The sequence below is a fragment of the Chionomys nivalis genome, chromosome 24 (assembly GCF_950005125.1).
Source record: "Chionomys nivalis chromosome 24, mChiNiv1.1, whole genome shotgun sequence".
NCBI classification, from domain to species: Eukaryota; Metazoa; Chordata; class Mammalia; order Rodentia; family Cricetidae; genus Chionomys; species Chionomys nivalis.
In genome coordinates, this window is record NC_080109.1 from 23,816,164 (window position 1) to 23,841,771 (window position 25,608).

Genomic DNA, 25,608 nt, shown 5'->3' on the forward strand with positions numbered 1-25,608 from the left:
GCTTGATTTACCAGCTTACTACTAAGAGGCTAATCATTTTAGAAGATAGTAATCTAAATTATCCCTCAATCCCGGGGGAATACTGTATGCAGGTGACAGAATGTGGAATATAAAGTGGGTTTTGAGACTTCTATGCCACTCTGTTTACGACTCGTCAAAGAAGCCTCTAAGTACAAAGCAGAATTAACGACACAGACCAGAGGGTCCATGTGGACCTGTGGTTCCTACTCCAAGCCAGAGACTGGGCGACAGAAATAGATTGCTCTGTCTATTCATGGGCTTTCATGGGTCGGTGGCAACCCTCTTTTCTGTCACCACATCAGTCCGTGTTTTGCAGGTGTGATAAAGACACACGCTGGGTGGAAGCCAGAAGCAGTCCCCACCCATCACATGATATCCTTGCCGGTCATCACCGGACGTCAGACACAGACTATGCCCCAAGTGTCATATACATTCGAGAGCTGGGATAGGACAGAGCCCTGGAACACGCGAGGGCATCCTCCCTCCTTCTCAAAAGTTTCTAGTTGATATCCAGTGTATCTAGCAGGAAGTTGAACTTCCTTTGGGCTAGAAGTCCCTCTGTCTCTCCAGTTCCCGCAGGCAGAATGCTTCTATTCCAATCAGAACACCCACACCAGTCTTCCAAGCTTCTCCCTAGTCTGATATCTTTACCTCTAGAATGCCCTTTACCCTGCCCTCTGCCAGGCCAACTCTCACTGGTCTTAAGGGTTCAAACTTTGAAGTTGTACTTCCTTAGAAGTTCCATGATCCATCCAACCTGAGTGTTCCCCAGTGGTAGGACCCATCCTTCCTAGCAGCTCCCCAAACACAGCTTTACCACCCTTTGTTTCGCTCTCAGCAGTAATATCCATGAAAGCAGGTAGTATTTCATTCATTTTTATTTACCCAGTTACCGCATCCAACCATTTACAGATATGTAGCATACAAGAGTGGTTTTAGTCCACACAGTGGATAGAGCATGGTGGTTTGAATGGTTTAGACTCTAAACAGAATACAGAATGGCTCAGGAATACAGAAGAGAGCAGTAATTCTTCATCTCCACATTGGGCCCCTAGCAGGGCGAGTCAGGCATTGCCCAGTGGGGATGTAAAGGGATAGACGCTGATCTTTTATCTCCCAGTCCAGCATTTGTATCGAATGATCAACACTTGGTTCTCAGAATCACCCCAGACCCCCGTAAGTACTAGTGATCCGGTGTCCACACTGGATTTTCCAGGGAAAGAGAGGGATGAGGGAGAGAGAGAAGGAGAAGGAGATTTTTCTGTGAATCCCAAGTCCTTATTTTTGTCTTTGAAAACTGAACTCATATGTGTGTGTGTCAAAAGTTTGAATGAATTCCAAGACTCTATCCTCAGTGAGCTCCAACTATACGATGAACTGTTTTATCTGCGGACTTTGGGTTTGTAATCTAGCAATGTTCAGAAGCAATGAGTTCCACAGGTTTACCACCTTCTGCATGAGGAAATAAATCTTACACATGACTCCAAAACTCTTCTTTGCTGAAACCTCCTCCCCTGTCACACGCTCTTCTGTTTTCAGGTGAGAAGGGTCCTGTTCATCCTTCCTCCCTGCCTCCTGGGGCACAGGTTACCTTAGCACCATCGTTGGCTCTCTTGAGCCTGAAGTTCCTCTCTTAAAACTTCCAAAAGAGTATAAAGTTCTTGTCTCTGGAGCTTGTACACCCAGAGACTGGCTCTCCAGCAGTGCCAGTGACATTGGGACTTTCTGGAGCTTTCTCCCACCAAGGTTCCTCATCAGAACCTGCATTTTAACACAGACAGAGGGAGTTGTTGCAGAGAACCTGTCTCAGGCTGGAATGCTCCCAGCACCTGCCCCTCTGCAGACCCTTCCCAGTTACAGAACAGCTGCCTGACAGCTGCCTGCAGTCACACCCTCTTACAAACAAGACTCTGTTGGGGGGGGGGGGTGCACAGACAGACAACTCTTAGCATCAATAAAAGTAAATGTTTCAGAGGACCCATGGAAATATCAGCTGCCTTGTGACCCGATCCCTTATGTTAATATCTCTCTGTACAGTATGTGGTGGCTGCACACATGTATAATACACACAGTACCACACATGATAAATCAGAGTTCATGGGAGTTTTTGTGTATCATGCACTCCACTTTATTCTCATATGGTGTGGTAGTTTGAGTGTAATTGGCCCCATAGTCTCATAGGGAGTGGTGCTATCAGGAGGTATGGCTTTGTTGGAATAGGTACGGCCTTTTTGGAGAAAGTGTGTCACTGTGGGGGTTGGCTTGAAGTTTTCCTATGCTCAGCATAGTTCAGTGTCTCAGTTGACTTCCTGTTGCCTGCAAGATACAGGACTCTCAGTTTCTGCACCACATTTGCCTGTATGCCAACTGTTCTTCATCATGATGATGATGGACTGAACCTCTGAAACTGTAAGCCGCCCCACTAAATGTTTTCTTTATAAGAGTTGCCAAGGTCATGGTGTCTTGTCACAGAGATAGAAACCCTAGCTAAGACATATGGGTTATAGAGGAAGGGGCAAAAGCTTTCAAACTAGAAATGCTTTTTGCTCGCCTCTGGAATCAGTTGTTCAGATTCCTCATCTACAAAATGAAGATGGTTCTTACCTTATAAGAGATCTGTGGGATCATGAAGTGGATACAAATGGTGTTCACCAAAGCTACTTGCTCTGACACACCCTCAACATTAGTATCAATACACACACGGTAGATCCTTGCCACCCTCAACATTACTACCAATACACACACGGTAGATCCTTGCCCACCCTCAGCATTACAATCAACACACACAATAGATCCTTGAGGTTTTTTTGTTGTAACTATTGTTTTTTTTATTTTATTATAAATAGTTATATCCAATTCAATTCTCAATCTGGTGTGGGATGTGTGTGTGTGGTGTTTATAAAGTGGCTAAAGTTTTAAACCTAGATCTTCTTTATCCTGAAATCACATCTTCAATTTCCTTACACTTGGGTCCAAACTTCATTCTTCAGCTGTAAGTCATTGCCTTGGGCTCTGAGGATGAGGCTGTTGGTCCATCTGAAAACCTGTGACCCCTGACACATGAGCTTCATTTAACTCTGATTGTTCCCAGTGAGGAGTACAAATCTCAACAGGAAAGCTGGTGATTTTCAGGAGCTTGCTGTGTTTGTCACCGCCTTCCTTTCACTAGAGACACTTAGTGAGCCACAGCCAGGGAGGCTCACAAGATGCTACAGTGCTCAGCACAAATGCAGACCTCAGAAGGAAGAGTCTGCTGGCCAGATGCTTCTAGTCTAGAAGCTGAGAGCAATCAGGACAGCCTTAGACTTCAAAGCTTCTGTGTCACCAACTGGGACCTTCCATTCTTTCCACTTTTCTCCACACCCCTTCAGCAAGCTCCTCCAATCTCCATCGACCCCTTTCTGTGCCATCAGGAGCTCCCTCACCCCCAGATGCCTACGTGCTTGTTTGCAGATGGGCACTGTGTCATCCTCACGTATTCATGACCGGAACAACTTTGTGGGTTCTGGAGACCCATTTGGGTATGCCACAGTGTTTTGGTTGCCATTTGAAAAGAGAAAGGTACACAAAGATTCAAGTGACGAGGCCTCATAAACTTTCCATAATACCCATTCTCCTGTGTGCCTTCCATCACTCAAAGACCTGACAGGTAAGCTGCTCTAGCATTCACTTTGGCTTGGGTTTCAGAGGTCCTTGTGCACTGTTTCTTACATGCATTCACTTGGGCAAACACATCATGGAGTCAAGAGCAAGCTGTGGAGGAGAGCTGTGCACTTCATGGCCCACCAGAAAGCAGAGACAGGAAGCATGCAGGTAGGGGTGATGGGCAGGTAGTGCCTCCCCCCCTCCCCGAGGACATACCCTAGTAACCTTATTTCCTCCAGCGAGACCCCACCTTCTACCTTCCACCAGCACCAAACAATGCCATCACGTTATGAATCCATCAAGAGATCTATACATTCATTATGCTACAATTTCATGATGTCATCGTCACTGAAAATACGTCCGTGGACACATCTAAAGACAGGCTTCACTGAGCTGCTCAAACATCCAATCAAATTAACTGGCACACCTGAGATAACCAATTCATAGAGAAAAAATTATTTCAACACATGAGTTTACATGTCTCAGTCCATGTTGAAATGGCTTTGTTTCTTCTTGGGTCTCTTAAGGAACAGTATATCGTGGGGGGAACATGACCGTGCTCACCTGTGGGTCAGAGGGCAAAGAGGAAGATACCCAACAATCCCCTGCTTAAAGGTTCCACACTTCCCAGCAGCCGCGCTCGGGGTAAAATCTCTAATACAAGAACCTTTTGGGGTGGTCAGGTCAAAACAATAACAGCATCTTCTTCTCAGTTGTCCTCAGACACCCAACTGACCTTCAAGGACATCTGTTATTCAGCCAAGCAGCTTCCTCCACCTTACTGCCTTCGGAATCCCACGTCAAAGTTTGGATTTTCAGAAAGCCTGTGCTGCACATCTGTTGCTGGACGGAAGCCCCCGCCCCTCCGGATTGTCCCGCTGGAGCGCACCCCGTGACTCTGCCCACATCGAACTCATCTTTGAACACCTGGCATCAATTTCACAGCCACTTAAACCAATAACACAGAGCCACCAGAACCTGGGGAAAAGTGGCTGTTTTCTGCCTGCATTCCAAACCTTCTGCTAAAAGAGACAACATTCCATCCCTGATCCCAAACGGTAAACTGAAAAAGTACATGAAATACACAACTTAGATATGGTCCCCAGTGTTTACGAGTAACAAAAAAGCGTATTTGATATAAAGCACGTAAAATTAAGGATGTACTCAGAGAAGCGTGTGACTGCCATAGAATCGGTTTGCCTAGGCAGGAAGGCATCTCACACAGAAGCCACGGCTCGTTCTTCCTTCGCTTTCTTCTGGCTGGACCTCTTGGGGTGTCCTGGGTCCATCCCTCTGATGACTTATAGGACATGGGGCAGGGCACACACCCAGTAGACTTGTTATGTAGACACCCCCCCCCCAGTTCTTTCTAATAGCCCTTGGTGTTTCCGTCTATTTTCTGGTTTGTTTCATAGTTTTGGTTGTACACTTCATAAACACCTGCAGTAAAGCAAGCTTCAGAGCCTTAGGGGAAGTCGCTCCAGTTTAGTCCACTAGACATCATCTAAGAGTCTCTCCACCTTAAAGCAATGCTGGGGACACTCTTCAGTAAGAACTAGCAGAGAGGGCACCGTTTCTTTATCTTTGCCTCCATGATAAGCTCAAAGACTTACATGTTGAAGGTTTGGATCCCAGTCCACGGCACTACTGCAAGATGGCAGAACTTTTAGGATATGGGGCTCAGCAGAGCTGTGTTGGTAAACTGAAGGCATGACCTTGAAAGGGATTTCAATCCCAAAGCCTCTTTCTCCCTCCACCCCCCCAACTCCAGACTCCTATACACCACGAGGTAAAGAGGTCTCCTTCTCTGCACTTTCTCTTTATGGTGTGTTATGCACAGACCCCCAAAAAACAGAGCAAAGGGATCATGACCTGAGACCTCAGAAACTGAGTCAAACATGCCTATCCTGTGTTTAGGTTGATTACCTCAGGCTTTTTGTCACAGCAACAGAAAGCTGACTGACACTCTCTGTTCCTTACTTCGTTTCTCTAATTACCGTCCTGTCCCTCCACATCCTGAACGATAATGGTCCTAACCTTGATTGGCACATCAGGATGGAGTGTATCCACATCTCTTGCCAGTGATTGATTCTAGGACTTAGATTTAGGAAAGCTCATGACCTTCCCTTGATAGCAATTACAGATCCCAAAGCAGGACAAAACTTATTCGGCCAACCAAACCCTAGGGGAAGAAAGCTCCTTTCACGCATGGAGACTCTCCTGCTAGCCCCATTTTGGGGGCATGGTAAAAACAAAACAAGAACAAAATGCCACCTCAGTGTTTATCAGTGTTCTTCATCCAATCCTGTGTAGGAAAGACTAATGGTTTTCTAACACAAAGGACAGCAGAGCAGAAAGACATTCATGACAGAGCCACTGAAGGGCACTTGTTCTTCCTGTTGTGAGGGATGGGACAGCTTCCTGTATGTCCCGTATGTATGGAAGGAGGACTTCCTCCTGTATGGCTTAGGTTTTCTCTCACAGTCCAGAGTGTCCTAACTAACCATTTCTACATCTGGGCTGAACTAGGAGGTCCAGAAAGGCAAGGGACCTCCTCTTCTTCTTCCAGGACCCTGTGACATCGCCTGACCCCATCTGACTTGGAACCATGGTTTCAAATGTTCTCCCAGGACCACACAATAACCAAGGCACCTCCGTAAAAGACTGCAGAGTTTTCAGTCCAAATGGAAACCCTTTAAACAAAGCTTCCAAGTTTCCATAATGCCCTAGTTTCTTCTTTCATCTCTCTCTCCCTTCCTGAATTCACCAGCTAGCCCTCCATCCATCTCCTCGCCTCCACTCACAGCCATCCTTGTCAGGGATGTGTGTTCTTCTTCAGACGGTTTGCCCACAATGGTCTCGGGTACCAGTGTTTATGACGTCCATAACAAACACTTGCTAATCTCACAGAAGCCACTAGGAATGAGGAAGCCTACAGTTCATCTAGATGAAAACTCTTATTTTATTTTTTATTTTTCCTTGGCATCAGTGTCTTAGAATAGAACTTGGATCCAGGCTTGCTTGAAAGGGAAGCGCTGACAGGGCTCGCGACTGGAAGTGTATCGGTTCCAACTCAAGGAAATCAACAGGGAGAAGCTAATGAAACAGAACAGTTCTCATATTAACCAGTTAGCTATTCAGCTTAGGACAGATGTGGAAAATAAGCCCATATGAGACAAATTCATTAAAGTGAAATTATCCATTCAACACCTTGATATCTGAGCAGACTGATGTTTCAAAATTATTATAATTATGATCATGGGGGTAAAAAGAGCCAAACTTTTGAAAGAAGACTTGAAAAAAATTACAAATTCTAGTACTACCCTGTGAGATGAAATAATGAGCTGGTCACAGATCCCCAGGATATCAGCAATTGCTCTAAATCCTTCTTGATGAGGAATCAGTGACTCCGAACTCAACATTAATTCAAATGCAAATACTATCTCTTCCCCCTGAGAATCATTATTCCTGATTCGGCAGGCAGTTTAATGGGAGATCTGCAGGTGCACGGCAGACTTTGAGCAGGAGAAGCTGTCCCCGTGTCAGACAAAGCCGCTTTGACTCCCAAACACATGGACTCTGTCTGACTCAGAGCCTAGGGATGCAAGGCCCCTCCCTGCCTCTGAGATGCGAATCTCTGGGAAGGCACATGGAACGCAGCCGGGTGTAGGTTTGGGACACATGGCCAAAAGAGTGTCACCAACCTTGTCTACTTTGTGCAAGCTGGCACCCCAGTCTCCAGCACCTGTTCACCCATATTGGCCTTTTCATGGAAACTCCTTAGACATCATCCTCAGGAAACAAACTGTCTCCAGCATTACTGCCTTTAGAGGACCCTGCAAGTGGTAAGGCTAGAAGCTTCTGGCATTGACTGAAGAGCTCAGGCTTGAATGTGCCATGTTGGGGATGTTACACGGACATTTTGTGCCTCCGTTTCTCTGACAGCAAGATTAGGCTGTTAATATCACCTACCTTGCGAGTTCATAGAGTGGCTTAAAAAATATAACAGGCTTCTCACGGGAGCGTAACAAGTGGCTAACATCAAGGGCACTGAAAGCAGGTTTGCCAGGTTCAAATCTGCCCTCCGCTACCTGCCTCGCTAAATTTTCCTAATTACCAGCTTAGTGAATATGAACTGGGGGTGATACTATTAACAGCCTCCCTGCATTGTTATGAAGATTAATGATTTTAATTAGTTCGAATCAGTGTCTTGCTCATATAACAAGCATTACAGAAACCATGAGCACAGAGTTGGGCCCATTGTGAGACTTTGACGAATGTTCTATGTTAGTAAAGAAAGAGTGTTTTGTGAATAGAAGTAACATCGTGGGAAGAAGGGATAGAGGATGCTGTTTTAAGGATGGACATGAAAGGAACAAGATGTTTTCTGCTAGAAGAAATTGCCCCTTGACAGTCTTTTTATAGCAGCTTCATATCTGTATTAGTTAGTTTTGGGGTTGTGACAAAATACCCCAGGGAGCAGCTTAGACAATGGAGATCTATTTTCATCTGGCTCTGGATGCTGGAAGATCTGGGTACCAGGCAGGTAGGATGCTGGGCAGGATGCTGTTTCCAGCTTTCAGACGGTAACTTCTTGCTATGTTCTCGCGACAAAGAGAGAAACCTCTGCCCTTATTTTTTATTATTTTTATTTTATATGTATATTGATCGTGGAGGGCATCAGATCCCCCTGGAACCGGGGCTACAGATGGTTGAGAGCCACCGTGGAAAGGCTGGGAACCAACCCTCCATCCTCTGCAAGATCTGCCAGTACTCTGAGTACCACTGAGCTGTCTCCCTCAAGCCCTCCGCTCTTCTTATAGCCCACAGACCTTTCACATTAAGACCCCACCCTTAATAATTTAATCAACCTAAATTTCCTCTTAGAAATAATCTCTGTACCAGGAGGTTGGTAGAGGAAGATCACCAATTCAAGACCAACCCAGGCTACTAAGTAAATACAAGACTAGTGTAAGAAACTTAGCGAGACTCTGTCTCAAAAAGAGGGGTGTGTGTGCTGTGAGTATTGTTTAGTAGTAGAACTCTTGCCCAGGTTCAATACCCATCACTGTAAAAACATCAGGGAAAACGAAAGAAAGAGACTTTTGTGATCACATTGGGTGTCAGAGCTTCAACACATGGGTTGGGGAAGGGGAATGCAATTCAACCCAGAATATGTCCACAGTCAAAATACTATGGGATGCCCTGGTACTCCAGAATGACTCACTAGAAATACAGCAGGCCATTATCAAAGGCAGATCCAGTCCAGAAGCGTGGTTCCAAGGGGAGCAAAATAAAATAGTTGAACCCAAAGGGATGCTCTCACCTGTCTGTGTGCAGTGAACAAAGGTCAGAGTGGGCACAGGGACATGAAGTCCTTCTATACCTAGAACACCAAGTCATAGGTTATGTTTCAAAATCCCAGATACAGCATGTCAGGGACATACGCTGTTCTTATCTGAGTGTAAACATAACAACGGCCTTGGTGTCAGTCTTCCAGGGTCAGGAAGACCTGTCTGGTGTCAGTGTTTATATTATTTTCTTATGCAACAGCTAAAATGGGGAGACCTGGCTATTTAAAGAACTAATTTTAAGAAATGCACTGATTCAACAATTAGCTAGTAATACACACTTGGCAAACTTGTATGTGATAACTGTAACCCTAAAAAATTGTGCAGAAAAAAATGGAGAAAAAATTACAAATGTTTAGTTAAAAATAACTCCACATAAAATCTGAAAAATATTTAGCAATATTACTAACCATTCCTTATTTTTGTTTTGTGGGGCCTACTATATTATGATTAGAAAACACGAACTGAGTTTCCTTGAGCTACCGCATATCTTATAAGGGAGCTTTTTTAACATATAATACGATTCTAGATCACATTAGTTTAAATTATATAAAGGTATATATATATATATATATATATATGGTAAGTGAGAGTTTCAAGTTCTGTCACACAGAACTTTATCACAGATTATTTCAGGGCAGACAAGGTCTAAAGCCATGTGCAGTAAATGATCAATCACTGGCGTATTGCCACATCTAACAGGGTTGACTTTGCCGGGGCTTCAATTCCATTACCGTGGGTGTACAGTATGATGGATCCTGAAGCAGCTATGGTCACTTTAATTTCAAGGACAAGTTTAAAGATGTGGGGGGGGTGTGGTATAGTGTGTGTGTGTGTGTATATGTGGTATGTATGTGTGTGGTGTGTGTGTGTGTGTGGTATGTGTGTATGTGTATGGTTGTGTAGTATGGTCTGTGTGTGGTATGTGTGTATGTGGTGTGTATGGTGTGTGTGGTGTGTATGTGTGGTATGTGTGTATGTATGGTGTGTGTGTGTATTGTGGTGTGTGTGGTGTGTATGTGATGTGTGTATGTGGTATGTGTGTGTGTGGTGTGTGTAGTGTGTGTGTGTGGTATGTATGTGATGTGTGTATGTGTGTGTTGTGGTGTGTATGGTTGAGTATGTGTGGTGTGTATGTGTATGTGGTGTGCATATATGTAGTGTGGTTTGTGTGTGGTGTGTGTATGTGTGTATGGTGTGTATGTGTGTGTGGTATGTGTGTGTATGCATGCGTGTATATGGTATGTGTGTATGTGTGTGTGCATGTGCATGTATGTGGTGTGTGTGTGTATGTATGTGTGTGTGTATGTGTGTGTGTGCATATGAATACAAGGAATCCATCTACTTCACCTTTAGTGTTGAGGAAAATGACTAAAAACAACACATGGAATCAGTGCCCCTCCCCCGCCTTTGCCTCCTAGATTTTTCTATCTTATTATCATTTTCAAAACATACAAAGTTAAGAAACAAAATGAAGCCGATCACCAACTCCTTCCCTCTGCCATGGAAACACATCTCTGTCTTTTCCTCAGCAAGAGAGTCAAATAGACTGAGTTTCCCTGTTTGCCTATCATTTCAGAGGTGAGCAAACCTTCCCAAACCCGGCTGATGGCTCCGACTGTCCTTGTTGATGTCTTGTCTTGAGGTACCTTGAGCAGCTTTCCCCCTAAATCTGTCTTTAGCCCCAGATGGACGAGTCAGCCGTCAGCTGACCACTCTGACAGGGCTGACTGATCATCCACTGCCCGATTCTCTCCTCAGTTACCACACAGAGATTTCCCACCCTGCAATAACCCAACCACAGCTCATCCTAGGGAGAAAACTGCAAGCTGGGGACCAGGGCAGGAGCAGGCTGACCCTCTCCTGGGGCCAGAGGAAAAACAGGGATGCCCGTCCAGATGTCTTCAGCTCCCTCAGACCCCTTTTCTCCAAAGGAGACATTGGTTTCCTTCCAACACCTGAGAGACCCCAAACCTCCCTCAACCTCAAATTCCTTCCCTGCTTCTCCAGCCTGAGGGATCTTCCCAAGCTAATGGAGACCCTGAGGTTGGAAGGCCCCAGAATTCTTTTTGACTATTTATTGTTTACTTTTTTTTAATAGCAAAAGAGACAGCACCCCAGGAGACCTGTTTTTTTTCAGGGCCCTACAGGGTGGCCTATTTATTTCTGTTCTCAAATGGAGTGGCATGGTCTCTCCTACTCCCTCCACAGTGCGGACACTGCTAATAACATCCACCCACCCATCACGCTGTGTCGACTGCTCATGTCTATGGCCCTTGTTCCAGTATCCAGGTGGCATCATATGACATTCAGAAATTCTTGGCCCTCTTCCTTGTGCTACAAATGTTTCAAATATCACAGAAGGAAGGAAGCAGGAGAGAGGTTTGATTCGAAAGTCAAGTTGCTCTCCTACGATTGCCTGTGCTGTGCACGGTTTGGCAACTTCAACCGTAAAAAAACGACATCCTTAAGCCTCTCCCTCTCTCTCTCTCTCTCTCTCTCTCTCTCTCTCTCTCTCTCTCTCTCTCTCTCTCTCTCCCCCCCCCCCCCCTCCTCACTCTTCCGTTCAGTGCCGTGGTTTTCATGTGAACTGCTGTCCTCCACAGGCTGATGGGTTCGAACACTCGGTCTCTAGCGGGGGACGACGTACAGGAAGGCTGTGGAATCCTCAGGAAGTAGGGGCTTACGTCAGAGCAAGTGGCTCCCTATAGGGGTGAGCCTTGAGGGGTGCAGCCCAGCCAATTCTGCCCTTGTACTCTTTGCTCCCTTGTCCACTGAGAAGCGGCAAAGTGTACCACAAATTCCCCATACACCTCGCCTTCCCCACCGTGATAAACTACAGCCCCCTCAAATCTTAACTCAAGGTTCAGCTCTCCTGTTAGGCCGTTTCTGTCACGTATTCTGTCAGAGCATGAGTAAAGTAGCCATAGGCCTTCTGTCCCGCCCTCGCCAGCTTTGCATGCATTCTCAGAATGACCAGGTGAGCCTGGTAACAGCGCCTAGTTTCGGGACCCTCCCTGGAGAACTTCATTTGGGTGACACAGGTAGGAACTCGAGAATCTGAATTTGAAACTGCAGATCAGTTGGTTCTAAATAGAGAATTAAGGCTAAGACCACAAGAGCTCACTGCCTAGGTCAACCTGGCATTTTCTAAATCCTGAAGAGTGCTCCACCGTTTTTAAAGCATTGCCCAATGAATCCTTTTATTTTTTTCAGATTAACTATCAAGGTTAGATGCTGTCTCCAGTCTTTAATGGGTATGTTAATACCTGTTAAAGCAAACAATATATTTTGGGCTTGTATAATTGCTTTTTTTTTTTTAATTCAGTAACAATTCTATTATCCATGTTATCTACCTAAGGGTGTGAGATGAGAGAAGCTCTGGCCCCCAGGAGCACACAAGCACATTAAGTCAATAATTGTGGGCTGCGGAAAAGTCCCAATTACAAAGATAGACACGGCTTGCTATGCAAGAACCTAACAGAGCATTTACTTGAGACAATAGTAGAGAGGCTCTTCAAGAAGATGGAATCACAAAAAGACTCTTGATAAAGAAAGAGATTAACCACTCCGACAGATGAAAGAGCAACAGCTAAAGCTCAAGATAGAGCAGGCTCCAAGCCTAGTCAGCTTCTGTGAGGAGACAGGATGTTAAAGTGGGGGCTCATGAGGCAGGACAACGTGTTAGCTTGTTCCAGCTCTCATAGTAAGTAACATTCCGTATAACCAACTGACAGAAGCAACAGAAATGTGTACCTTGATGTTCCTGATGCTGAAGGTCCTAGATCAAAGAGCCAGAGAAATACTGTATATGCCTTGGACCAATTCCCCATTCACTCCCACTTGTCGCTGTGTCCTCCTGGGGAGGAAGGAACGAGAAAGATCTCCGAGGTCTCATTTATAAAGATCTTGGCCCTTCTCATGAAAAATCAGACCTCATGACTTGATCACTTCCCAAAGGGTATCTTGGCTTTGGAGGTGAAGATTTTAGCATAGAAATTTGAGGAGAGGGACCCAAACATGTCTGTCTCTGACCCAGGGGAGATGAAGAGGATATCAGTCATGGGAAGAAGTCTGTAAGTCACTCAGTAATTACGAGGCACTATTGGAAGGGTCTGGTGTAGCCAGAGATGGAATGGATCAGGAAAAGTCCATCCACCCTTGATTGCCATATGTCACCACAAACATCAAACTTAGCCACCAAAGGTCAGAGACTGAACGCCTCTGTGTACTTTAATTTGTTAAGGAAAAACCTCAGTGTATCTATTGCATGTGGAAACTGCTGGCGACCCGAAGGAACACCACAGCTGTGGAGGACTATCCGCCGACAGCCTTTGGCCAACCGAAGCAAAGACAATGTTATGGCTGGCGTGGTTCCGTTTGGTTTACTTCCTTGTTTTAGAATGCTTCTTTCTTTTGTGAAATCTGTCCCCTCTTCAAAAGCTGCGAGCCTCCTGCTGGATTCCATAAGTCATTCCAGGACAAGGCATATCTGGCTTCAAGTACTGTCAGCTGTGGTCTTTGACGGCCTATGGACCAAGCATCTCGGACCTCAGCTGCCGGGAGCCCCGTTTTCTGATCCTGGGAATTAGAGACCAGACCTGCTTGGCAGTTGCCTTAATCTACACACTGACTCAACACTGCTTTTCCTGCTAAGCATTCTGATTATTTAAATCAATGTGGCTGACAACCTCCCTCTTCCCTGATGGACTGAAAATTATGCCACTTAGGCTTCCAGACATTATCTCTGTTTAATCTGCTTAATAGGTGAGAAACTGTGTCCCTGAGAGGCTATCTAACTGACCTGGGTCACAAACTAATGACGAATCAGAGCAGAATGAGAATTGACGCTGGGATAAAAGAACTGTTTCTAACTGAGGCCTGGTGTCACCTCCCCACAGCCTGGTGTCACCTCCCCACAGCCTGGTGTCACCTCCCCACGGCCTGGTGTCACCTCCCCACAGCCTGGTGTCACCTCCCCACGGCACTTCCCCCACGGCCTGGTGTCACCTCCCCACAGCCTGGTGTCACCTCCCCACGGCCTGGTGTCACCTCCCCACGGCCGGGTGTCACCTCCCCACGGCCTGGTGTCACCTCCCCACGGCCTGGTGTCACCTCCCCACGGCCGGGTGTCACCTCCCCACGGCCGGGTGTCACCTCCCCCACAGCATGCGGTTAACCAGTTCACAGGCCTCTGCTGAGCAGAATGAGGACTTAAAGGTGTGATGGTTAATAGGACCCAGAACTGGAGGGAAGTGAAAGTCTTGAGTACTGTTTAGCATTTGGCAGCTTAGAGGGTGTAGGTGACCTTCAAGAGAGGCTACTGGGGTGCTGAAGAGGTAAGTCAGTGGGCAAAGTACTTGCCTTCACTGTGAGGGTCTGAGTTCAGCACCCCAGAACCCATGTGAAAAGCCAGATGCATGCATTTAGTTCCAACGGCAGCAGGAGAGGAGGCAGAGACAAAAGAATCCTCCATGCTTGCTGTTCAGCTAGCCTAGCCTACCTGGAGGTAGACCAATGAGAGCTTCTGTCCCAAACAAAAGGCACGTGCATACGTATGTCCACAAATGTGCACATATAGGTACATATATGTGTGCACCCATGCGCACGCCCACACACAAGTTTACAAAGAGGAAGATGGAATCTTTTGTCCTCGAGTAGCTTGGAAGTCCTCAGGTGGAGTGTGGGCTGGGTTCCTGTGTGTGAGGATTGTGTATAGCATATCTCTGACACTGAGTGTACACTCAGGAATATTTCAGAGAAGGCGAGCACCTGGTCCCACCTCCCAGGTTTTCATATCAGGCTTCCTCTTGCCGCCAACTCCCTCACCCCCATTGAGTGAACATCGCCCCTCCTTGGAATGACTGAAGAAGTATGTTCTCAGCCCTAAAGAGATTTCCCAGAGAGGAAATGTCGAAGACAGAAACCAAAAACTCTCATTTGATAACTTGGCACGGGGGGCCAGAGCAAGGAGCAGGAGGGTAAGGGCTTTCGTTGGCTACAGATACCACATCAGAAACGAGCAAAGCTTGAGAACTTGGAACCACATGAAGAGGCAACACATCAACCTCAGGCAGGCCCCTAGCACTTGACGAGCGCCCTGGTAGAACTAAAGTCTCCCAGTGAAGACAGGCAGTGTTCTTTGTAGTCAAAATCACCTTAAAAGAAACTCATAAACCCAAGAAGTCAAAACCCATTTACGTGACTACGCTGCCATACCTGCTTTCCTCCCCCACCAGGACAGGTCCAGAAAAGAGGGAGCTGGCCTCGATGCCATCTGTAGATTGGATGACCCAGGCCCAGATGAGCGAGCAGAGAGGTAGCATGGGACTTAATGTCTGCGTTTGGCCAGGGGGGACCTTGAGCCCGATTGCTCTCTAATCTCCTAAAGCCTATGGGTTATGACTCAGATTCCAACAAGAGGCATTGGCATCTCTTACCAGAGCAAGATTTGATGCTAGGCCTAATGGATTTTCTGTGTGTTTCTTTCTGCCGGCAAAGAGACCTCCCGTGGAGAAGCGTCCCTGACCTTGTAGGGAGAGGGTGACACTGGCACAGTCCTAGCTGCTGGCAAAAGAAAGTTAAAGAAAGGCATCAGAAATGGGGCAACCTGGTGCCCAACAAACGCCAGGAGCTCCGGCTCACTGGCCCTAGTGGAAGCCGGCCTCGTAGAGCCAGCCCGAGCAGAGACAGCATTTTAGAGTCGCAGACACTTGGCTCTCAAAGGCTTTTTGGTGCTTGCATTTCACTGTGGGTGTGGCTGGCATTTCTATAATTCACAACACATGGGGCCTCCATGTAAGAACCCAAATCAGTAGGAGGTGGGGATCCGTCCAGCTTCTCATATCTAGCCTACCCAATTAGCCCTCCACTCCACAAGGGCAGGGATGGAGGCGGGAGTATGGCTGTATTCCCAGCTGATGAGAACAGCCCAGGCGCCTGCTCAAAAGAAATAGTCCTCCCTAGGCTGGGGGCCCTGCTGATCCTGCCAGGGAAAGACAGGGGCAAAGGGACGGTTGAACTCAGATGCTCTTCTCTTCCAGGACTGGGCCAAGATAGAAGTGTGGTTGAAGGACCAGGAGAATCTAATCTGACGAACCCCAAAGGTGCCCATGCCATGTGAGTTCACAGGAGTTCTTCTGTGTGGGTAGTGCCCAAAGGAGCCAATATAGCCAGGTACCCCCAAATGCCATGAAGGCCAATGAAAGGAGGAGCCTGTCTTTTAGACATGAGCTCAGCTTGCTCTTCCAGGATCCGAGGAGAGCTCTTTCCACATGGATCCAAGGAGGGAGGCAGTCGGAGTGCAGAATAGAATGACCGGTTCCTACAAGTTCTTCTGTTCCCTTCTGGGAAGTTCTGGGGGCACAGAGTCATCATGTCACACAGATGATATACGCGTAGGTGCTGTGCTAAAGAGGAAAAAGAATCAAAATATAGTGGGCTACTAACACAGTCACACAAGGACAGGCTAACTACCTAACTGCTCCTTAGAAAAGTCTTCTCAGGACTAGTTATGTACAGGTGACAGAGTAGAGAAACCACCCCAGGCCCGCAGTAGGCTAAAAATGGAGGAAAAATACACTTTATCTTTCCGCATATGTATGATGAGGTGGCTCAGAGGTCAAGGTACTTAAGTTTGGCAACTTGAATTAGATCCTTGGAACCCATGTAAAGGTCAGATAAGAGAACTAACTCCACACAGCTGTCTTCAGACCTCCACGGGCTCACCGTTGCTTGTGTATCCCCTCATAAGCACACATTATGCACGCAGATAAAGAATTTTTTAAAGGAACCTGTATATTCCTAAAGAACCTGCGTCCTTTACATAGGTCAGCTTAATAAGGGTCCTTTCCCAGTCAAGAATGATGACTATTATGACCTTTGTCTCTTTTAAGAGATGAGCTAAGGGCTAGAGAGATGGCTCAGCGGTTAAGAGCACCGCCTGTTCGCCTAAAGGTCTTGAGTTCAATTCCCAGCAACTACATGGTGGCTTACAACCATCTGTAATGAGATCTGGGGCCTTCTTCTGGCCTGCAGGCATGCATGTAGGCAGAATACTGTATACACAATAATAAATAAATAAATAAATAAATAAATAAATAAATAAATAAATAAGCTAAGGCCAGCAGGATGTCCCACTGTGTGAAAGTGATGGCCACATAAGTCTGACAACCTGAGTTCCAACCCTGAATTACATGGTAGAAAGAGAAAAGCAGTTCCTGCAAGCTGTGCTCTGATCTCCACATGTGCTCCATGGCATACATGGACCTGAACTCAAACACATGTGTGTGTACATGCACTCACACACACACATACTGCACATATATGAAAACATACACATGAATGCACACACACACCAATTTTAATTGAGAGATAACGAGATCAGTGGGCATTGTGTATTAACCAACTTACTTGGCAAGATCAACTGCTCTATAATCCAGTCTTTCAATAAATGACTTTTTTTTCAGTTTCGTCTCCGAAATTAGTGTTTAGAACCTATGACATGAATGGGCAACACGACTTCTTTCAGATTTTGAGGCTTTTAGGTGAGTGGGGCTTTTTATGACGTCAACACTGACAGGTTACAAAGAGGGCTGATGTTTCAGAAGGAGTGTGTGCTGGCATCCATCCACACCCTTCCTCCTGAGTCCAGTCATTAAACTCACAGTGTGCTTGTGTGGTCGATAGAAACTAACCTGATACTTTCTCAGAAGAGAAGCAGAAGCTTTACAGTTTGAACAAAACCATATGGCAATGTGGTCAGGATCCAACCAGAGGCCGTCTGACATCGATGCCGGTGTCTCTTGTACCACATCCTCAGCTGTCACTGGCAGTATCCCGTTCACATCACCAGACATAAAGACACCAGGTCTGTCATTCTTACCCAGCCTCCAAGGCTGCCGGGAAGCCACAAGGAGGCAAGGGGACTTGCCAAAGGTTTCCTGCGTAAATTTGGTGATGGAATCGGGGATGCTGACGGAATCGGTCACTCTGCTCTCAGCCCCTGTGCGTCCTCTTCTCCTCTCACAGCCACAGACTGGGAGAGAAAGCCACCTAAGCACCACCCACACCCTCCAGGAGAACAGCAGACACCTCTTTGGAGCCCGCCAGCTCTGGGCGTGACTCCCAGGCTGAGAACGAGGCTCAGGCCCCTTGGGGCTGCTGAAGAACAGGGCTGAGAGCTGAGCTGCTCCTTTGGCCTTTGCCACCCTGCCTGTTCAGGCCATGCCCGGAGGGAAGAGGGCCCTGAGGACAAAGGGGCATTGATTGTGCCTGCGAGAGGGAGGGAGGGAAAGCAGAAAAGACCACAGACGCTGGCAAATCTCTTCCCCATCCAGCTGTCTCACGACCAACCTCAGGACCTGCTGGAGGAGGCTGGAGGCCTAGCATAGATGACAGGAGGCCCGAGTTGATTGATGGAGTTATTAGATTCCCCCAAAGGATGAGGGCTTCATTTCGCCCGCATTGTGTCACTTGATACAATGCCCCTGAGTGTATAGATGCTGTCTTTTGACATTTCCTTTTAATTCCCTTCAAATGAGGACATTTAAAGAGAGCCAAATAACATTTTTTTTTTCCTGAAAGGAACCTCTCCACCCTTCTTTCTCAGAGGAGGAACAGATTCATTTGTTTCTAAGGGGGGTGTCCAAGGAAGCGGCTGGGGAAGCAGGGTCCGGTTTAATAGCATCTTCTCTTGGGTGAATCGGGTCTTCATTTTACACCATGCCTTTATTCTCTGGCCCTTTGACACAGCCAGCTGCCTTCACATTCCAACTCAGAAACAGTCTGGCTTCAGGCGGTAACAGGCACGAGCTTCCCAAGCCCTTTCCCTGAACTACTCACTGTAGAGTCTGTAAGGCCAGAGTTGTAGGCTGTAGCCCTTCACTCCCTTTGAGACCTTGCACTCGGGTGTTAGAAGCACTGGCGAGATCTACTGAAGTCGCCCGCCTGCTGTGGGCCCACATAAGTGGTTTCACAGTAGAGCGCTCGGTTCCTATCTTACTCAGGTTCATCCTGTTATCAACACAGCAGATTTGAGGAAGTGACATCACACACAGCTCCGAAGTCGAAGGTGCACATCAAGACTTCACAGGCACCACTCACTTTGGGCAGGAAGCCTCTCTTGGGCCATCTGTTAAGCTATTTAAAAAGTAAATAGCTTGGACCAGTTTTCTGCAGTGGGATTTTAAACTCAGTGTTCATAAGGTTAAAAGGGGCCTTTTGTGGCTTCTGCCCTTAGCCCAAAAGGTTACAAAAGGAGTAGAAATGAGTTGCTCCCTGAGGGTCTTGAGAGTTAATTCTTGCACAGAGCACAAATATCAAGGGGAAAGGTTTTGCTGAGCAGGTTTCCATGTGGCCAGTGGAACACCGCTTAACACTGGTCACCAGGGTTCCTTGCTGAGTGTTCTGGGCCCCAAGTCTGTTCCTGGGCTACTTTTCTACTCCTGTGTTTTATAAGCAGAGTCCCGGGGCATTCTCGGCGAGTGACAGCTCTGGGAACTCTCCATGTGGAGCTGAGCAGCATGCGACATCACTTTACGGTTAGGACAAAGGACACGGTTTCCTGTAGTTTTCTCTGCCATCCCCGTCCCTCTTCCCTTTCCAGCTGACTTTGCCTCCCCTCCCCTTCCTCTCTCCCCCATGGCACGAAATGAAAGGCACAGCTGCCCCTTCTTCCCATTAAAACAATCAAGAATGATGGCGGACTTAATATATTTGATTAGAGAAACTCCAATTTGGTGCACTTGAATCAGCTGCCTTTGTCTTCGGCTCCCGATGGCCCAGTTTCAGTGGAATGTCCTCCCTGTCCACTGCCAGCTCCCTCAGGCTGGGAGAATGTTCAGCATTTGCTTGGCATGCTCAGAAAACAGGGTAGCTGTACTGTGGAAGACGCCAGGCTGGCTTTGGGCTAATCAGAGGGAGTGCCACTTCATTAAATCATGGTCACTTGCTGGTGACCCTCAGCGCTATAGCCTGAGGAGAAAGAGATGCGCTAATCCTCTTTAGCAATGTTAATTTTTCATAGATTTTATTACTTTCCTCGGTTGGTATTCGCCACGGTTCTTCAGTCCCGAATCCTGTACAAATGACCCCCCCCCCCCCCCGACAGACTCTAGGGTTGAAGTTGCACAGATGGAAACCTGGGGAAAGGGGACTGCATTTAGAAACTCAAGGGAAATGGGAAAGCATCCACATTCCCCTGTCGCAGTAAGCGAGCGGCGATGGTGTCTAGGAAGCACCTACTTGTGGAACACTTGAAAGGTGCTTCTAGGGAGCTGCGGAGTCCAGGTTCGGACAACCTCCCTTATTCACCCTTAAAACAGACAGAGATTCTGTGCTGTCACTATAACGTCTAGATAAATGTCTGCTCTGATAAGGAATAGATGAATTAAAGTAAATAAATAAATAAAGTAATATATGAATAAAAATGACAGTGTAAATTGCTGTCGCAGGCATATTAGAGCTCTCTTGAATTCATGGGAACTTCCTTGGGTACGCTTCTACTCACACCACTGAGAATATCATATTGAACAGAGATGGACTGGCTACAAAGACTGCTAAACTCATTGTCTGCACTTCAATGAAGACAAAGTTTGCCCCTCTCTTGGCGTCCACCCTACATTGCCACCTTCCTTAGAGTCCGCCCACCAGCTTCTCCACCAAACCCAGGGGATGATAACCAAGTTTGAAAGAACATTCGGGTTTCTGTGTCGAGGCAACCATGTGTACTCTATGATGTTGCCTGTCAGTCAGCAAGAGATGCAGAAGGAAGAGTTATCTAGGGAGGAGGGTACCTTGCCTTCCCTTAGACCTGCCAGAGAGCCTCTCACCCACACTCTGGCAGTGACTGGTTGGGGGCTTCAGAGGACACTTCACTTGGAGACCAACTGGCAGCCCATCCGCTTAGCCTGCTGCTCAAATCAGAGGCCTCTGAGGAGTCCTTGTAATATTTTGGCTCCACACCCAAAAGCACTCTGGTCATGGGGCGAGGAGAACAAGCCAGTCTTCCAGAAGGACCGGTTTCCCAAGAGCCGCACGGGCTGCCAGGTTCAGAGTCACACAGCCAAGGCCACCAGGAGATGTTCTGAGCTGGGTGGCGCACGCGAGAGCACTTCACGTCATTCGGCTGGATGAATATGGTAACTCCGGTTTCAAAAACACAACAAAGAGCTGGCTGCCTCCTACCTCCCTTTTCAGTGTAAAAGTTGAGCTTGAAGACTCCTCTCGTATAAGAATTAATATGAAAGGAATTCTGTACCCTAGTATGGCATTGTGTTATGATAATGGAATGCTCTCCCCGCCCAATCTGGCTTGCTGTCCTCAGTACCGTGCCAACAACTATCCAGTTCCAGTTCCACGGGGTGGAAGGGTGGCTGTGGGGACAGCCTACAGAGCCAAGAGAGAGGTCGTGAATGCTTAAGGATGCTAGGAAAAACAGAGTGGGTCCTGGGTCCCCGCAGTCACGTGCACACGGCGCATGTGCGAGCATACACTTGGTGTCCCTTCCTTCGGAGAGTCTGCGTGGACCTGTGTGGAGAGTTTCATACCCGACGGCCGCAGCTGAATGAGCAGCGCATTGTCTCTGGTGCAAAACACAATGGGTTCCAGAGACAGAGAACAAAATACTCTTTAAGCAGTGAGCTGTGTTCGGGGTGGAAATTAAGAGTCCAGAGCGAAAGATTTGCCTGAACAAACCCGATGGGGAGGGCAGTACTGTGGCTGCACTTTTAATCTGTTGGATAATTACAACTTGTGCCTTTTAAGTGTAGAGATCGGACAAAGTTTCTCTGGAATTTACCAGTTCGGAGCGATGCTCTACTGACCAAAGTGGGAAAATTATTTTTGAAGCCAGCAAATGCCTGGATGCTTCAGAAAAAGGAAAGGGTGACGGGTTTTTTTCCACTTCCGTTTCAGCTATGCAGGCAGGATTGGACTTCAGCTGTAGCGTGAGGGATTCGGGTAAGACATGAGAAAGGTCTTCCAGCGGGAGGAAGGTTCAGCCCCGCAGTGTGTCACTGGAAAAAAGATGCCGAAGCACTGCCCGAGCTGGAGTGTGCAGGCTGTTGGCTGTGAGGGGCAGAGCCCTGAAGAAGGCCCTGGCTGTCCCTAGCACTGCCTGAGCTGGAGCGTGCGGGCTCTTGGCTGTGAGGTGCAGAGCCCTGAAGAAGGAAGGCCCTGGCTGACTAGGTGGTGATAACGGAGTTTTGTTTATGCGGAGATGTTGAGTGGTTGGGTTCCCATCATTCTGTCCTTTCCTGGAATCGCGCTGTTGGAGGCAGCGCACTTTCCTCTGTTTCCTTTTGACCAACTTCAGTCTCCCCCATCTCTGCTTAATCTTGCCTTAGGAAATGCCTCTCTGGGTGGCTTCTTCCTTTCCTGCCCAAGGCACAGGCCACTCTGAGGGTTGAACAATTGCTGTGGAAGGTAGATCTGGTTGAGTTAGCGGCTGTGTGCCTGAATTTCTTTTCCTTTTCTCAGTAGAATCCATTCAACTACTAGTATGTCTTTATAGCCAGGCCAATCCCCTTCCGCACAGAGCGATGTCAGAAAAACCCAGGAATCTCTTAGAGCCAAGAAGGAAATCATTACCAGTCTCCTTGGGCGTATTCGACATCCCAGATGTGAAAAAAGGGAGGGCCCTACCCATGGGTGCACAGAGAGCTGGACACTAGGTAAAGCTGCCCCAAAGCACAGAGGTTATCCAAATGTAGTCAGATGGACGGGTCGTCCTCTTCAGATTAAAAGGAATAAAAATGACTCCCCCTTCCACATTTCTAAGCAGCTCTTGGGGCACAAAGCAAATGCTTTGCTCTACTAAATATCTTTCCTGCATGGTAAAATGCTCAGTTTTGTAGTGGTTAATAAATGCTAGCTGCCGAATTGACACATGAATAAATTTTCTCCAGATTCAACATCGGGAAGCCATCAATAAAGTCTAAGACAGGATTAAAAGAAATGAGGGGTGGTAAACTAGTGTCAGTAGTAAGAGGATGATTTGGAGAGGAGGAGTCCATGAGACTTGGTCTCAAAGATTCAGGGCAAATGCAGGGAAGGAATTACTCATGAGATTACATATATTAATCAGGACCAACATTGCCACGTATGCTTGAACAAACAGCAACCCAGCTACTGCGTAGGATAAAGCCATCCCTGCCATCTAAAACAGGAAGGACACACAACATAAGGTACCACTAGATGGAAAATCAGCTCACAGAACGTGACCTCCAGCACGCTTTTCCTCATAGCTGGACCTTTTGGAACAAATGAAACTCTCCTGGAGCTGAAGTTAGAGGCGGAGCCCTGGGCTTTTCTGCTAGGGAGGAGAGCATGTCTGAGCCCTGTGAAGCCTGTGTCCATGGATACCTGCTGAGCCTCATAGACCTCGTGAGGCGAGCAGCCACTCCCGTCGGAAGACCAGTGACAACTGGATGTGTTCAATGAGCGCTATGTTCTGCACGCTGTGAAGTGTCTATAAATTAGATTGAATAAGAACCATAAAAAAGGCTTAGAAATAATCATTCCATGTCTCTGGTGGCAAAGAAAACTATAGCTTCACAGAGGAGGTAAAGGAAGGACATGTTTGTACTTCTAGTCTTTACTGGTGGTAAGAAACTGGTGGTGTGGCATTGGAATCAAACTTAATTTATAGGAAATATGTATATATCTTGGAGTTTTCTTGGATCAACCATTTCTTCTTCCCAGCATCCCTCTCTCTATCTGGAAGTCCTGTCTCCCACCTAGCTATTGGCCACTTAGCTTTTTATTAAACCAATCACAATGACACCTCTTTACACAGTGTAAACAAATATCCCACAACAAATATATCAAAATACCATTTGATTTGACTGTAAACATCAAATTATTTTGAAAGATAAGTTTCAACAAATATCTTGCTTCTTGCAGCTTATTTTTCATAATTTATCTTTATGTCATGCACAATAATGTTTTGCCTCCATGTATGTATGTGTGGAGGTTCAAGATCCCCTGAAACTGAAGTTACAGGCAGTTACGAGCTGCCATGTGGGTGCTGGGAATTGAACTCGCGTCCTCTGGAAGAGCTCTTAATTGCTGAGCCATCTCTCCAGCCACTCTTGCAGTTTTCTTTCAAAACAATGGAGAAAGAAAAATCCACCATAACCATGGAAATTTTAAGATTGCACTGAAATGTATGTAATTCTTTTTTTTAAATGATTAAAACCATTCTTGACCCATCACCACAATGCCCTGAACCATCTTTGATTTGAAAGCCAACAGCAATGTCACCAGCAATTGCTATTTCTATGCTTCTTATCAACCTAGGGAGTTGGCAAGACTATAAAAGCATCCAGGCCCCACATTTGCATCAAACCACAGAGAAAAGCATTTAGGACGGACAGAACATGAGACAAAGGGACAAGCTGAGGAAAGAGCTGAAACAGGACAGTGTCTCAAGGGACCGTCTGAGGTTTACCGCCTGCGCCTCAGCTGAACCTTCAGCCCGCTCATAATAGTGAGCTGGTAGGCACCTGCTGCCTCTACCGTGGGTCAGCCTAGTATGCAGTCATCCAGATGATACCACAGTGACAGAGCACACATTAAGAACTTACTGTAATGGCCAGGCTATGGAGTGAGAGCCGCCGGAGAAGGCTGAGCAGCAAGCATTATCAGAGTTGTGCGCTGCACAACAACACTTGGCGTCCAGCCACGGCGTGAGCGTCGATGGGCAACCGAGTGATCACAGAAAGGAAATGGAAGTCAGAGAAGATCGAACTCTGAAGGGTTGGTAGTGCATCCCCTCTATTTTTAGATTTAAAAATAAGTTATGCCAAAAAGAGAACCCTAATATAAACAGTCATTGGTGTGCTGGCCTAGATTGTAACATCACGCATCAGTCTGGTGCAAGACCTTGACATGAGTGACGGTTTGTGTAAGGGCACATTTGGGATATTTTGTACTATTTGATTTGACTGTAAACATCAAGTTATTTTGAAAGATAAGTTTCAAAAGGAAGAAAGAGACATATAATAGTCCCCAAAATAAACATGGTGATGTTAGATATTTGTGGATTTCACCTTGGTGAAGAAGGGAAAACACCAAACATAGAAATTAAACTTGGAGTCAACCTATCCCAACCCCTACTCCAAAGAAAGTGACTACCAAATGTTTGCTGCCAACCTGTCTCCGAGTTTCAGGTAAATACTTTAATAATCAAGAATTATAAAAGGGTAATTGGCTTGACCCTGCCTCTGCAGTGTTTCTGAAATTATTTCCCTAACAGCATCTTGAACATTCAGTGCTAAGTCTGTCAGTCCCATTGCTGTGTAAGCTTTCTGAAGGATTTGTTGTGTTTCTAAATGCTGTATCCGAGTGCTGGATTCTGACTGCTGGTGGCTTCCGTCTAAAAATGAATCTCACCCTCCTCTCCATTTCTGTGACTCTTTCCTGTCTGGGTCCAGCTTTCCTGGACCTTAGTTCTAGATCATAACTAAGGCTTCTTTCTTCTTCAGGCTTGTCCAGTTCCTCTGTCCGCATTCTAGACATCACCATGACAGTAACAAAGCTTGTTCCGCCACAGCTGCTCCTAAAGCATCATAGTCTTCGCCTCCCCTCT